Source organism: Sminthopsis crassicaudata, chromosome 1, assembly GCF_048593235.1.
Source record: "Sminthopsis crassicaudata isolate SCR6 chromosome 1, ASM4859323v1, whole genome shotgun sequence".
Taxonomy (NCBI): domain Eukaryota; kingdom Metazoa; phylum Chordata; class Mammalia; order Dasyuromorphia; family Dasyuridae; genus Sminthopsis; species Sminthopsis crassicaudata.
The window spans coordinates 404,477,339-404,488,617 of NC_133617.1; the positions used below are offsets into that span (position 1 = coordinate 404,477,339).

The 11,279-nt window shown below is 38.9% G+C and overlaps 1 protein-coding gene across 2 annotated transcripts in view; it reads right to left on the bottom strand.

The window, feature by feature from the left end:
• The window catches only part of MSANTD3 (Myb/SANT DNA binding domain containing 3), a 30,044-nt gene extending 25,198 nt beyond the window's left edge, over positions 1 to 4,846 (bottom strand). The window contains exon 1 of one of the 2 annotated variants that reach the window (XM_074280070.1): positions 4,409 to 4,846. The gene's annotated coding sequence lies outside the window, so the exon portion shown is untranslated. Of the gene's footprint in view, positions 1 to 4,267; positions 4,373 to 4,408 lie in introns of those variants that run through there. The other variant, XM_074280071.1, reaches the window with a different exon arrangement.
• Between the last annotated feature and the right edge of the window lie 6,433 nt (positions 4,847 to 11,279).

Sequence of the window (11,279 nt, forward strand, 5' to 3'; positions counted from 1 at the left end):
TGAAATGAGCAGAACCAGGAGATCATTATATACTTCAACAATGATACTATATGAGGATGTATTCTGATGGAAGTGGATATCTTCAACATAGAGAAGAGCTAATCCAATTCCAATTGATCAATGATGGACAGAATCAGCTATACCCAGAAAAGGAACACTGGGAAATGAGTGTAAACTGTTTGCATTTTTGTTTTTCTTCCCAGGTTATTTTTACCTTCTGAATCCAATTCTTCCTGGGCAACAAGAAATTCGGTTCTGCACACATATATGCTCATCTAGGATATACTATAACATATTTAACATGTATGGGGCTGCCTGCCATCTACGGGAGTGGGTGGAAGAAAGGAGGGGAAAATTTGGAACAGAAGTGAGTACAAGGAATAATGTAAAAAATTACCCATGCACATGAACTGTCAAAAAAAAAAGTTATAATTATAAAATTAATTTTAAAAACTAAAAATATTACCCATGCATATGTACTGTCAATAAAAAGTTATAATAAAATAAAAAAATTTTTAAATCCCTGATATGGTTAATACATTAATCCATTAAAAATCAAAAATGGCTTAAATTATCAAATTAATCTATTTATCCAGTCATAGAAAGGATAAGGAAGAATTGTGAGGCAGGACATGTAAATTATGATGAGAAAGAGACCTGGAAATATGATGACTATAAAGTAATATCTTCCAAAATATCCTAACACAGGCTGTATGATATAATCAGGTCGAAGAAGAGAGAGAAGAGAAAAATACTAGTGTCATTTTCTTACTTGTGAGTGAGAGGAAGGAATGTGTGAAATGAAGCAGGGAATGAGATGTCAACTACAAGAGAATGAGGATTCTCGTTCTAGTTTTCCATAGCGGTTGCCAGTCCAATTCCTTAGGCTTAAGCACTTAAACAATGAGGACAAACTCTCTGAGTGGAAGAAGGGATATATGAAAGGGATACTAATGTCTCTTTGGGTCTGGTGGCTCCCTGGGACAGTTTTGCTGGCCTGACCATTTCCTAATTAAATTATAGCACATATTACCAGGAAGCATCAGGAAGTGGAAGTGATGTCAGTCTTCTGAGATTTTATGTGAGTGGAGGAAAAGCTCTGACCGGTCTTCCTCAGCTGGAAAGACTTCACACTTAAAAAGGTGACTTAATAACTATATGTAGATTGGATTTCTGAGGTCCCGGGTAGCTAGAGATGCTCACTGGCAGAAGATTGACCCTTCCTAGGGGATCAATTTTTCAGCTCCATCAACTCCTAAATTGTGATCAGCCTGTGATCAGGAAGTACCCACTACCATAAAATCATGTGTCCTTGAAATATTTAAGTATTTAGATGTGTGTGTGTGTGTGTGTGTATGTGAGAGAGAGAGAGAGAGAGAGAGAGAGAGAGAGAGAGAGAGAGAGAGAGAGAGAGAGAGAGAGAGAGAGAGAGAGAGAGAGAGAAAATTTGGAAGAAAGTATGAGACCAAGGGAATGGAGATGTTATATTTAGTTGGATCTCAGTCTCAACACTAGGCAGAAGAAGAATTTTGCCTGTTGACCTAGCTAGTGGATTGGCTAGCTAAGAGCTCAAGGGTCTACAAATATAAATAAGCTTTGCTTTATTCAAGATGTATACTAAGAAACTGTAGAATCTTAGAAATTAAGAATGCTAAAGGCACCAAAGAAACTCATATTCTAAAGGTACCCTAAAATTAATTTTTTTTAACTTTAAAATTTTTTAAATTGTAATCCTTCAGTCAAACAAATAATTTCTACTTCAAGGTTTATATTTTATTAAATTCATTTTTATGCATCAAGTTTTCTTAAAAGTATACCTCTAGTGGAAGATTATTACTTTGAATTGTTTGGTTTTTTTTTTTTAAGTTATCTGCAATAGTCTAGACTAGATGAAGTGTTATAGGCAAATGAAAACAAAAGGCACCAGAGACTTAAGAACTTGGAACAAGACAAAGACTATGATTCCAGAGTCTATGATGAAACATGCACTTTCTGACAGAGAGGTGATGACTTCAAGACAGACACACATTTTTTAAATGGTTAATATGGGGATTCATATTGTTTGACTATGTTGAGGGATTTTTCTTTTTGAGAGAAAATAAATGTTTGAAAAAATATTTTTAAAAAAATGGCTTAACAAACTTTTTTTTAAAAGTACTCTTCAATATTATAAGACAAAATGAAAGTCAATTTAGAACAGAAAACAACTAGTCATATCTTGAGTAATTAATTTCCTAGGAACAAAGCTCCTTTATATGAAGTTAGCCATGTTTAAAAAAAAAAAAAAAAAAAGGATCTTCTTAACTCATGTGAAGTTACCAGTTTGTTAGGCTTCACCAAACCCTAAATCAACAACCAATCCTTTCTGCTTTTACTTTATTCCTCACTTCCAGATACTGAATTTAGCCACATCTGACTTTATTTTAGTTAGCATTTAAAATGTTGTTGCATAGTAATTTCTCTTAACACATTCTTATGCCCCATATATTATTATTATTATCTGATCATGAAATTTCTAATAAAGGAGTGTAGTTACACTACTGCTATGCATATGGTTGATTAACATGAAAATACTGGTATGCATACTGGTGATTAACATGAGAATCACAGTCCAAGTAATGCTACAACATTTCATTTTTGAAAAGTTATTTGAACACATTTTTCTTTGAATTTGAAATACTCCAGCTGCATTTATCAAGCAGTTTGCCCCTGGAAAGACAATGGGCTAAGGTTACAAAGCCATCCATATAATGATATGAAAAGCACTGTAGTTCTGGAGTGAGTGCATTTGGGTTCCATTTCTGGGTTGGTCACTTATTATCTAAGTGAAATTACAAAACCTTTAGATCTTAGTTTTCTCATATGTGAAATGAGGGACTGAACTTGAATACCTCCAAGATCCCTTTCATCTCTAAATCTATGATCCTATACAAGACAAAAAAAAAAAAAAAAAGAAATAATCGCTGCCCTCAACTAGCTTACATTGTCCTGACATGGGGCCTGAAAGTGAAGAGTGAAATACTAGAAAACCAGATTAAGTAAATAGAAGGCAATTTAAGGAGGAGGAGGAGTGGAAACTGGTAGGGGCGGGGAGGGAAGGGGAAAAGAAGGAACGGAGGGGGAGGAGAAGGGAAGGGAAGTTCTTATAGGAGGTGGTGCTTGAGATAAACTAGCTCTCTCAAGTCTCCTTCAGAGTTTCTTAAAGTTGAGATAATTTCATTCTTTCTGCTCAGCTGCCATCAGATTTGCAATGGTTTCTTTGACTCCACATTTTGTAATAAGGATAAACTGATATACTAATCCATGTTTCCCATGGATTATCACCTTTATTGTTCCCTTTCTCCCCTCCCCTCATAAAAGTGGGGCTCATTCCTTTCCCAGAGGACATTGAGACAAAAATAAGTTATAGCAACAGATGGAATGTCCTGTTTTGGGGACAGCAATGAAAAATTCCCAAGTGACGAGAGAAATTCTCAAGATGCCAGGCTAATAGTAATTGTTTCTAGATGTCAGGCTAGTAGCAATTGCTTCTAGAGGAGCAGGCCTGCTTTTTTCTGCTACTCTTAAAGAAAAGTTGGAAACAAAATTGCTCCACCAACTTTTTGGGTCACTTCATCCTGGCTGTTAGTCCCTAGCCTACCATGAGATCTTTTTCAAAGGATCCACAGCAATTGCTGCCCTCCAGGTCACTGGGATTCCTTTCAATAGGCTTGTCTAACTGGGGGTATATAAATCACTGAAAACAGTACCATAATGAATACGGAGTACCAATGCTACTTCGAAAGGTAAGAACAGGCCTGGCCCTGCTTGCCCAGCCAGACCATATCATGGGACTGGCATCGGAGGGTCTCCAAGCCTTTTAAGCCCGAAGTGCTTGGGAACGTCTGGACGGAAAATTCAGTTCCAGTCCTAGGTAATGATACCTGCCCTGATGGTTTAAAACACAAACTCAAATGCTTTCAAGTTCTTCTCTCCATGGGAAGAGAAAAAACGGTAAGGGTAGTTTAAAAATAATTTTTTTAAAACCTCTCATTTTACAGCTGCTCTCCGTGAAACAAAATGTTGCCTGGGCATTCAGGATGGAGATGGACGGCAGGTTAGCCCCATTCTCCCTCTACATGCAATTCCTGGGCAACCCACCCCGTTGGTTATGGAGGACACCAAAGGCTAGCTCAGCGCCGGAGTCCCGGCTGGGAGGGAGGCGGGGAGCCGGCCCGCCGGGGCAGTGCTGCTGCCCGGGGAAGAAAGAGGTAAAGGGGCATCCTACCTGATACTGCAGTGCATCCGGACCGCGGCGCCGCGGAAGCTGGGGGCGGGATGGGGTGGGATGGGATGGGATGGGGTGGGATGGGGTGGTGCGGGGAGGGCTGGAGAGGAAGAGGAGATTCGTGCAGGCTTCCCCGCTCACCTCTTTTCCTCCCCCTTCTTATTGCAATGCCAGAGAGCGCGCAGCAGGGTTCCAGATTGACAAAGAATAAAAGCACCACCCACCGCACCGGCAGCGGCTGGCCCACGGGCGGGGAAGCAGCGTGGTCCGGAAGCCAGGCAGCCCGCACGGCCGCTTCCTCTGGCTGCGTTCATCTTCCCTACAAGTGGGCTCCTCGCCCTTGCTCTTCCAGTTCCCCCTTCTCCGGGAGCCACGCGGGAGCGGCGGGGGGACGGCCGCTGAGGCTCCGCCGAGCGCAGCCTTTCCCCCCCGGCCTAGCCTGCCCCACCTCTCCCGTCTGCGCCGGGGGCCTGGAAGGGCTCGAGCCCCCGGGGGTTCGGGTTCCTGTCTGTTCCACCGGGTGAGCGGCCGGTACGGAATCCAAACCCAGCCGGCGTGGGGGCTGCAACTATCAAGGGAAAGGGGGGGCACCGGCTCCGCAGGCTTGCAGCTTGACTGCCTCGGTAGGAGAGGCGCAAAGAGGCCTGTTTGTTACCTCGGGGAGTAGGACCGACGAGGGGGGAAAGCAGCGGTCCTCCCCGCCCGCAGGCCTAGGTCACCTAGTTCTGCGGTTTTTTTTCACTCACTTGGAATTTTCTATTGTTAGATCGGGAGGAAAACAAACAAACAACTTCTACTTGGAAGTTTCCATAAAAAAAAAAACAAACACTTGCATTCTTTGGGATTTGTGTTTAAAGACTGCATTTAATTTAATAGGCACTATCCACGCCCCCTAAATGTTGGTGGGCCTGATTTAAATTGTAGGTCAGATGGGCAGGCAGCATGTCGGACACCACTACTAACTTTTAGGACAAACAATATATCTTTGCTTTTCCCAACTAGGAAGGTACACGGGTGCCACTGGTTCTTGGAGCCTCTTGATGTCACCTTTCAAACAGCAGTCCTTTACTCTCCCACCCCTCATCCCTAAATTGTTCAGTAATTTCTGTCGTGTTCCACTCTCCGATCTCACGTGAGATTTTCTTGACAAGGGGAGTGGAGCGTTTGCCATTTCCTTCTCCAGCTCATTTTAGTTGAGGAAACTGAGGCAAACAGGTGAAGTGCTTTTTCCCAGTCACATAAAGTGTCTTAGGTCCATGCTTGGAACTCTATCCACTGTGCCGCCTAGAGGATACCTCTAATTTACAGAATGATTGTACACATTTTAAAGGGTTCTAAAATGTAATTATTTATTTCAAGGACAACCCCATCCTCACAGTTCCTGTTGCTACATTCACTGGCTGCTTGCCTGACACAACCCTAAGGACCAAAAACAGGTCTCATTTGTGGGTTTCTTCGCTGATACTGTTACTTAGGATCGGACCACATACAAACAACAGGTCAGAAGGAGAAGGTATGGATAAATTATAGTTGGCACTAGTCCAGGAAAGTAAATTTCATATTCATCAAAGTTTTAAAGTATAGTTTAGAGACAGGGAGTGGGTGATTTCACCTGTACAGGGAACTCCTGAGTGAAGAAATTGCCTTTGTCAATGAAGGTTGATACCTTCTCTCCAACTTAAAAAATTATCTGCAAATCACTACAAAGTTAAGTCATTTGTCCAGAGTCTCAGAGGCAGCCTGTGTCAGAGACAGAACTTGGAATCCGATCTCCCTGGCTTAGAAGCTGGCTCTCTATTCACCACAATAATATATTGATTAATCCACATTATTTTAATTGTATTTATCTTTGTTCCTGTTGTTGTTGTTGAGAAAATCAGGGCTAAGTGACTTGCCCAGGACCACACAGCTAATGTTTGAGGTCAGTTTGGAATTTGACCAGGATTGTGAATCAGTGGTCCTAGCTTCTTAAATTGTTAATCCATTAGCTAGGAGGGACTAAGAATCAGAAAGGAATAAATCCATCTGAAAGGATTAGTTTCTTAAAGGGTCCACAACCCACATCAAAAGGGTATGCACAGTTTGATAACTTTTTGGTCATGATTCCAAATTGCTCTCCCGAATGGCTGGATCCATTCACAACTCCACCAATAATTAAATGCAACAGTTTATTAGACCATAAACTCCTTGAGGGCAGGGTCTATCTTTTCCCTCCTTCATTTCCCTGGTGTCTAGCCTGATTCCATATATATAATAAAAGCTCTAATAAATGTCATAAAATATTTGCAAAATGTCATCAGAATGAACTACTCTTTTCATTTCCAGTAACTGTGTTCAGGACTTTGTTAGAAGCAACTTATAGGAGAGTGAATAGAGTCCTGGGCCTGAAGTCAGGAAGATCTGGGTTCAAATTCACCTCTTAATTTCTATGTCTCAGTTTCCTAAACTGTAAAATGAGGAGTAGGGGGGTAATAATAACAATTAACTATAGAGTTGTTGTGACAATCAAATGAGATAATATTTACAAAAAAAAAAAATCTTAGCACAGTGAATGGCACATAGAAAGTACTAAATAAATGCTTTTCCCTTTTCTCCAATTTTCTGCTGTAAGAATCAACATGAAAACTGCTTATATGCTTTCCAAGAGGAGTGATGATGTCTGGGGAGATTTTCTGTGTCTCTATGGATGCTTGGGATCCCATAAATAATCTGGAACAAACAGAGTGACTATCTTATGAAACTAGTTGACTTCCAAATTTCCTTTTGCCCTGGTTAGAGAATGATAGGAAAGGAAAGATCACAGTAGCTGATAACAGGACATTCCAGCAAATATCAGGACTGCTGTGTTTAGTGCCTAAAAGGCCAAAGACACCTCTTTTCTCATATCATTTCTGGCCAAACAGCTGCATGATTGATTTAGTTCTGGGTATTAATCCAGGCTAGGCATATTTACTTCTCATTGAGCTCCAAGGCTTTACCTTTTGGGAATTCATCGACATCTGTCTGAATCTGGGCTTCTTCCAGCTCTTCATGTCTTCTCCAGAGACCCAGGGAGAATTCATAAATGAATGAATGAAAAAACATTTATGTGCTTTGCCATGTACTGATAAGCTGTGGAGATACAAAAGTAAAATAGTCCCTGCCCTAATAGGGGAGTACAACACAATAGGAGAATGATGACCCAGGAAGAGAATTTTGATCTAGACAGCCTCAGGGATTGTGAAATTGACTGCCATAGGATAGTCAATTTTCCTGCCCTTTTCAATAGCAATGGTAGTATTGATTTGAATACTCTTTCCAGAGCAAGAAGCAGAAAACATTAATAAATGCTTGTTAATTAACTGATTGATTGGGAAAATGGCCTCCTCCCCAGCCCCCAAGAAAAGGAGGAAGGAAGAAAGGTGTTGGACAGCTGCTCATTGGCTTCTTTCTGTTCTCCCTCCTATCCCAGGGCTGTAGCCTAGCAGGTTCAGAGGAAATCCTTGGGGAGGATATTGCCTGTAGCTTAATTAGGCTCCCCTTCCCTCATTAAACAGCCATGCTGTCACAAAGTTTGACTTTGTGAAGCGGTACCCCTTCTTATTACTCAAAGCCACTCTGTGGTTTAATGGAAGAACAAAGAAGAAAGGGAAGGCATGGGAAGCAGCTGACTTGGCATCTTGACCCAAAGTTTCGTTACATGCCATTAAAAGCTTCCAGTTTGACAGGAAGGGAACTTTGAGACTCGGATCCAGAACTGGAATAGCTTCCTTCTAAGTTTGTCATTTAAAGAGTAAGGAAATCCCGATGTGGTTCATTCTGTGCTTTTGTTTTGTTTTCAAAACTGAATTCTATTGTATTTGTCTTTAAAATTTGTATATATTTTTACAATAATTTATACCTTGTGGTATTTGGTACTATTTGCAATTTTTATATTATTACTTTATTGTCATTTTGAAACAAATCCCATGAAAATTTTATAAAAAAGCAAAATTGTGAATTTATAAATTTTAAAAAATGAAAGGCAGTGTCTTCACATACTTAATATTTGAATTGAGGGAAAAAACTTCACTATTTTCCTTCTCTTTTAGAACCTACCAACCCTTAGAGCACAATCAGTGATAGACTTGACTTCTCCAAAAGAATAGTCCTCCCACCCCAACCCATCCCATCTCTGGGGTTTGGTTCTTTGGGAACTCAAAAACAAAACAAAACAAAACAAAAAACAAAAACAACAACAACAACAAAAAAAAAAAACAGCCAGCTAAGTAGTGCTCACAGGCATGAAAGAATATATCTATTTTTAGCATTCGTTTTCTGCACAGACTATAGTCTCTCAATATGAATTATGTTTAGAAAGTTTCTATAATTTCTATTTTTTGTCTGTTTGCCAAATTGTGCCCCTTCTAAAACATTTTATGGACTTCACTTCTAACAAACTGCCAAGGACTATGTGAATTTAATGTCTCTCTCTCTCTCTCTGTCCAACTGAATTCTTAGTTTCAAATTCCTGACTTTATTATGCATAATATTGCTGGCCTCAAGCCTTTTTAGCCATTTCAAACCCATCTTCACTAAGACTGTAAAAGTGTAAATAAAAATTGCATACTTGTATTTATGTGCCTTTCTCTTACTTCTACCTCCTCAAGCAAACTCCAGTATGTGAACATAACGGAATATTGTGCTCTAATAAATGATGACTATGAAGAATTTAGATAAACATGAGGAGACTGCATAAACTCAAACATAGGTAATTGGAAGATAGAGAATAATATACATAGTAGACTATAACAATGGAAGTGAAAGTTAACACTGGGTGGCTCAGTGGATAGAGCACCAGCCTTGAATTCAGGAGGACCCTAGTTCAAATTTGATTTCAGATATTTAACACTTCCTAGCTGTGTGACCCTGGGCAAGTCACTTAACCCCAGCCTCAAAAAAAAAAAAAAAAGTGAAGAAGTTGAACCCTTAGTCCTGGAGAGTAGATAAAGAAACACACTTCTCTCCATAGAGGGATGAGGCACTAAGTAGAATGTTACAGATAAGGTCTTTAAGTTTTGCCTAAATTTTCAATTTGTTACAAGGAAAGATGAAGGCCAAATGAAGAAATTATTTATATTAAAAGCAAAAGGCATCAATTAAATGTATTTTAAGTGACAAAATAATGATCCATTTTAATAATGTTGCCAAAGTTAAATGCCACATTCCTTATTTTTGTTAATGGATAATCTACCAGCTTTTTTTTTTTTTTTTAAGAGAGGAAAATGTTTTATAAAAAGTGTATGTCTGGAAATATATACTACAACAAAACATAATATAGAAACAACTTTTTAAAAGAAAAAGAGAAAGGAATATGTCCTAAATAAATGTCTATATATAAATAAAAATCACTTTCATAAAACATTATAGCTGAAAGGTAAAGTAGCCACTATGTAGTCCAATCTTCTCAGTTTTAAAAAGAGGAAACAGATTTTAGGTGACTTGTGCAAGATCATACTCTTAATTAGTGGGAGCATTACCCTTCTTTCTGACAAGATCAAACTGGTATGGAGGTAAATTGAGTTGAATGGCAAAGGGATCAAGCCCTATCTCCTGTCCTGTTCTTGATTTTGTAACTTCCAAAAACCATGCTTCTATTGCTGTTCAATGCAAGAATTTTTTTTCTTGCCTGGGGCTTCCTCATGCACTACTAAGTAAGGGTTTGTAGATATTAGTGGTCTTTTCATCATGGAATATCCCTCTCCAAGACCCATTCTCTTTTCTCATCTCTCATTAATGACTTTCTCCTAGTGCCTCCATTTATACCATCTTGGCTGCCTTCCTTCATTCAATTCCCAGTTCTGGTCCTGACGTACTAGACAGAATCATTCCCCTATTTTTTCTTTCTCATCTCCTTTTCAATTCTTTTGTGTGTATGTGTTTTGTCTTCCCTCATTAGAACCTAACTCCTAGAAGAAAGGGATTATCTTTTCTTTTTGCTTGAATTTGTATCCTTAGTTTAGTTCAGTGCTAGTTACAGAGTAGATATTTAATAAATGCCTTTTTTTCTTTCCTTCTTTAGAAAGAATTCCCCATTCCCATCCTCTGTGCATTGAATTAGATTCTACAAGAGATCTATTTATCTTAACAAACACTCAGAGAGATAATGAGGGCAAAGGAAATGTCATTGATTGTTTGGTTTATATATGAATTTGTTTAATCAGCTTATTTTCTAATAGCAGATGAATTGTGTTAGGTGGAGAGATTTGAGAGCAATGTGAGGCAATTTTAGAGCATGACTAATTGCTGAGTATAGCCTGCTAAGGGAGGGACTTTGAACAAACAAAAGTGAATGCATGGATAATAAACAAGAAAAGAAACTAGAAAGTGAGTGACAGGCATATACAGTAGTAAATGCAATTAAGTCCAATTAGACAAACATTTATTCAACAACTACTAGATGCATGACATTGTCCTGGAAGCTGATGCTACAAGGAAACTATGGTTTCTTTTAAGAAGTTCAGTTTCTTTTTCTTTTTGTCATTTCTAGTGTTTTATTTTTCCAAATACAAAGATAGTTTGCAAAACCTTATATTCCAAAATTTTCTTCCTTCCCTCCTTCCCACCTTCCCATGATAGTGAGCAATCCAATATAGATTAAACATGTTCAGTTCTTCCCAACATATTTCCATATTCATCATGCTGCACAAGAAAAATCAAATCAAAAGGGGAAAAATATTAGAAAGAAAAAAAGCAAGCAAACAATAACAACAACAAAAAATGAAAACACTACACTTTGATCCACATTCAGTCTCCATAATTTTCTCTCTGGGTACAAATGGCACTTTTCATCACAATTCTATTGGAATTGCTTAAGAAGCTTATTTTCTACAAAGAGCCATACCATATGCACATGTGAGTAAACAAAAATTATATGCAATTTCAAGAGGAAGAGAGAACTAATAGCTAAGATCAGTTAGGTCTCCATGTAAGGGAGGATACCTAGATCGTGCTTTGAAAAAAACTAGGGATTGTAAGAGAGAGATGATGATGA